We start from the raw sequence: 5,000 nt of genomic DNA, 5'->3' as shown, positions 1-5,000 counted from the left end.
GTTGAAAATGGCATATGACGAGGTGAGAGTAAGAGAAACTGGTAATTTAGAGGAAGAGTGGAAGTTAGTAAAAGAAAATTTTGTCGGGATTGCAAGTAATGTATGTGGCAAGAAGGTTGTTGGAGGCAGCATGAGGAAGGGCAGTGAATGGTGGAATGAAGGAGTGAAGGTAAAAGTGGAAGAGAAAAAGAGGGCTTTTGAAGAATGGCTGCAGAGTAATAGTATAGAGAAGTATGAAAAATATAGAGAGAAAAAGTTGGAAGTAAAGCGCAAGGTACATGAGGCAAAGATGGCAGCTGACCTGAGGTGGGGTCAGGGATTGGGTCAGTCATATGAAGAGAATAAGAAGAAGTTTTGGAAAGAAGTGAAGAGAGTAAGGAAGGCTGGCGCAAGAATTGAAGAGACAGTGAAAGATGGAAATGGAAGGTTGTTAAAAGGAGAGGAGGCAAGGAAAAGGTGGGCGGAATATTTTGAAAGTTTGCTGAATGTTGAGGATAATAGGGAGGCAGATATAATTGCTGTTCCAGGTGTTGAGGTGCCAGTGGTGGGAGATGAGAATGAGAGAGAGATTACAATAGAAGAAGTGAGGAGAGCACTAGATGAAACGAGAGTAGGAAAAGCATCTGGTATGGATAGTGTGAAAGCTGAGATGTTGAAAGAAGGGGGTGTGACTGTACTTGAATGGTTGGTGAGATTGTTTAATATGTGTTTTGTGTTGTCAATGGTACCAGTAGATTGGGTTTGTGCATATATTGTACCACTATATAAGGGTAAAGGAGATGTGCATGAGTGTTGTAATTCAAGAGGTAATAGTTTGTTGAGTGTAGTTGGAAAAGTGTATGGTAGAGTAATGATTAATAGGATTAATGATAAAACAGAGAATGCAATCTTGGAAGTACAGGGTGGTTTTAGAAGAGGTAGGGGTTGCATGAATCATATTTTTACAGTTAGGCAGATATGGGAGAAATATTTAGCAAAAGGTAAGGAGGTGTATGTTGCGTTTATGGATCTGGAGAAAGCATATGATAGAGTTGATAGGGCAGCAATCTGGGATGTGATGAGGTTATATGGAGTTGGTGGAAGGTTGTTGCAAGCAGTGAAAAGTTTCTACAAAGGTAGTAAAGCATGTGTTAGAATAGGAAATGAAGTGAGTGATTGGTTTCCGGTGCGAGTGGGGCTGAGACAGGGATGTGTGATGTCGCCGTGGTTGTTTAACTTGTATGTTGATGGAGTGGTGAGAGAGGTGAATGCTCCAGTGCTTGGACGAGGATTAAAACTGGTAGACGAGAATGACCATGAATGGGAGGTAAATCAGTTGTTGTTTGCGGATGATACTGTACTGGTAGTAGACACAGAAGAGAAGCTTGACCGACTAGTGACAGAATTTGGAAGGGTGTGTGAGAGAAGGAATTTGAGGCTTAATGAGGGTAAGAGTAAGGTTATGAGATGTACGAGAAGGGAAGGTGGTGCAAGGTTGAATGTCATGTTGAATGGAGAGTTACTTGAGGAGGTGGATCAGTTTAAGTACTTGGGGTCTGTTGTTGCAGCAAATGGTGGAGTGGAAGCAGATGTACGTCAGAGAGTGAATGAAGGTTGCAAAGTGTTGGGGGGCAGTTAAGGGAGTAGTAAAAAATAGAGGGTTGGGCATGAATGTAAAGAGAGTTCTATATGAGAAAGTGATTGTACCAACTGTTATGTATGGATCGGAGTTGTGGGGAATGAAAGTGATGGAGAGACAGAAATTGAATGTGTTTGAGATGAAGTGTCTAAGGAGTATGGCTAGTGTATCTCGAGTAGATAGGGTTAGGAACGAAGTGGTGAGGGAGAGAACGGGTGTAAGAAATGAGTTAGCGGCTAGAGTGGATATGAATGTGTTGAGGTGGTTTGGCCATGTTCAGAGAATAGAAAATGGCTGTCTGCTAAAGAAGGTGATGAATGCAAGAGTTGATGGGAGAAGTACAAGAGGAAGGCCAAGGTTTGGGTGGAATGATGGCGTGAAGAAAGCTCTGGGTGATAGGAGGATAGATGTGAGAGAGGCAAGAGAGCGTGCTAGAAATAGGAATGAATGGCAAGCGATTGTGACGCAGTTCCGGTAGGCCCTGCTGCTTCCTCCGGTGCCTTAGATGACCGCGGAGGTAGCAGCAGTAGGGGATTCAGCATTATGAAGCTTCATCTGTGGTGGATAATGTGGGAGGTTGGGCTGTGGCACCCTAGCAGTACCAGCTGAACTCGGTTGAGTCCCTGGTTAGGCTGGAGGAACGTAGATAGTAGAGGTCCCCTTTTTTGTTTTTGTTTTGTTTCATTTGTTGATGTCGGCTACCCCCGAAAATTCGGGGAAGTGTCTTTGGTATATGTATGTAGCTACATTATATTCACACACGCCCATATTTACATATACCTATAAATATGCGTGGAAGTTAGGTGGTAACTGAGAGACTGGATAATTACAACAGACTATCTACGCAGACTGTGAGCTTTTATAACACCAGTTTCCAAGAAAGAAGGTCACAAAATTTTAAACCTAGTGATACAAGTACATACAAACAGAAACAAGTTATCAGTGCGAGGGAAGAGTGATATGAAAACGACAATATATAAAAAAAACACAAATACCATTACAGTGCATGTGATACATGTGTGGTACATGGCCTCACCCCTAAAAAAGACATACATGTGTAATAAGGCACCCTGCTTTTGAGAGGGGTAGTATAGGCAGGTCATCTGACAGTAGAAATGCAGTTTTAGGTGATCAATGGAGACCAAGACCTCTTTGCTCCTCATGTTGTGGAGTAATGCTTTCGGCGTATGACGGATCATGATGAAAGGGTTAGTGCAAGAGGCAGTAACTGTGGCTTGCTAGTCTCGCTGCGTAAGAGGACGTATCTAGTTGAGTTCATATCTGTTGGTATGTGTTGCTTAGCTGGGGCTTGTAAGTCTGGCGGCATCTAGTAAATTTTCTAACAACGTGATGTAGGCACTTGAGATTGTTAGAGGAGGTTGCAGACAAAAAAAAAAAAAAATTGGCAGGGACAACAGGGACAACCAACAGTTATCCATATACCATCTTAGCTTTCTAGACATCCAGGGGATCCTTAGGAATGGTCCATAGTCCAAGGAGGACCCAGGGAAGTTAGGTAAACCAGTTGGATTCCTTGCAGTGGGATCTCAAAGCTGCTTTGAGTGTACGGTGAAAACATTCAACCATACCGTTGGCAGCATGGTTGTATGTGGTTGTTTGATGAAGGGTGATACCCAAGAGATTTGCTAATGATGTCTACAATTGGCAGGTGAAAGTAGTACCCCTATCAGAAGTAATATGCTCGGGAATACCAAATCTCGCTATATATCATAAGATTAAAGCAGATGTACACAAGGCGAACGTTGCATATTACAAGGGAATGAATTTGGGCTAAAGAGTGGAGCGGTCGATGACGGTAAACAGGTAACAAGGATAATAGTTGATCATGTCTAAGAATTCTTGCAGTGCTTTGACAGTTGAGGGCGTGGGGAAGCTCTGAATGGCTGCTACCTTTTTAGGGAGGGGGTGGACTCCCTCAAGAGTGATGCGGGGCCGTAAGAATGGTACTTAGTTGGCACCAAAGGTAAACTTGTTATACTGGATTACAAGACCGTTCTGTTGTAGGCGGTTGAGCACCATGTGTAGATGACAAAAGTGTTCCTCTATGGAGGAAGAGAACACAAGTATGCTGTCCACGTAACATACACAGAAGGGGATGTCTCCTAAGATACCGTACATGAGAAATTGAAAAGTTGCTCCAGCATTATGAAGGTCAAACAGGAGTGTTTGAAGGTGTATGTATCGAAGGGGGGGGGGGGGTGATGGTGATCTCCGGAATGTCTTCTGAGTTTATGGGCACCTGATAATACCCTTTCAGCAGGTTGAACATGGAGAAAACCTTCCCTTTGTGTAAGTAGGAGGTCACGTTGGCAATGTTTGGGATGGGTTAGTGATCCGGTTCTGTTTGCATTTTCAGGCACCTGTATTCCCCATATGAATGCAGAGAGACATATTTCTTCAGGAGGATGTGTAAGAGTGACCATAGGCTTGAGGGCATTTTGGCAAAGACTCATTTCTTCTATTGCGGCAAACTTTTGTTTAGTGGCTACCAAACAATCTGGTACAAGAGGTCTGAATCTGGCGAACACTGGGTGCCCTGTCATTTTGATTTGGTGATAAATACCGTGTTTCAAGGGAACTGTTGCTGTTTGAGGAAGTTCTGGATGGAAAGCTTCCAGGTACGATGTGAGGAGTTGAGTGTAGGCTTCCGTGGGTACTCTGATGTGGAGTGCGAGGTCAAAGAGGCTGGGTTGGAGAGGCATCTTTGAGTACGAATCCATGGTGACTAACCATCGGTGAGCTACATTGACCAGAAAGTGGAATGGAGTAAGGAAGTCGGCACCAAGGATTGCCAATGCGAAGTCAGCAATAAGAAACTTTTGAATATATTTGGCACTTTCAAACGATAATGTGAGGGATTCATAACCCTGGGTGGGGATTGCACATCTGTTGGCAGTTACCATTCAGATGTCGGCTGACCTAGACAGACTATGTTGTGTCCTGGAGAGTGGCCTTGTCAGAAGAGAATGGTAAGCACCCATGTCTACCAAAAATCACATGCCCGTATCTGCATTATATATAAAAATTAAAAGATTAGTGACAAGAGAGAGCCTCGCTGCAAGTGATGGCCAAATCATATGATTTATTGGTCACTGATAACCATTCGCAATTTTTTTTCCCAGCAGCCCCGCAATTGGAGTGGTGGTAGCATAACTGCATAACCTTTTGAAAGGTCATTAAGTCATAACTAGCTTACCTTCTAAAACTTTGGTAATGTTTCTGGTTTCTGATGCACAAGTTAATACTTGTAGGATCATTTGATTAAATACCTTTAATATGAGTGAAAGTGCCATTTAACTTATTATAATCTCACTTTGTTTACCAAAAGCTCTCCATCCTATGATTTTCTTTCTTTTAATTT

Source organism: Palaemon carinicauda, chromosome 20 (genome assembly GCF_036898095.1).
Source record: "Palaemon carinicauda isolate YSFRI2023 chromosome 20, ASM3689809v2, whole genome shotgun sequence".
NCBI classification, from domain to species: Eukaryota; Metazoa; Arthropoda; class Malacostraca; order Decapoda; family Palaemonidae; genus Palaemon; species Palaemon carinicauda.
Note: the sequence above shows the minus strand (reverse complement) of the source record.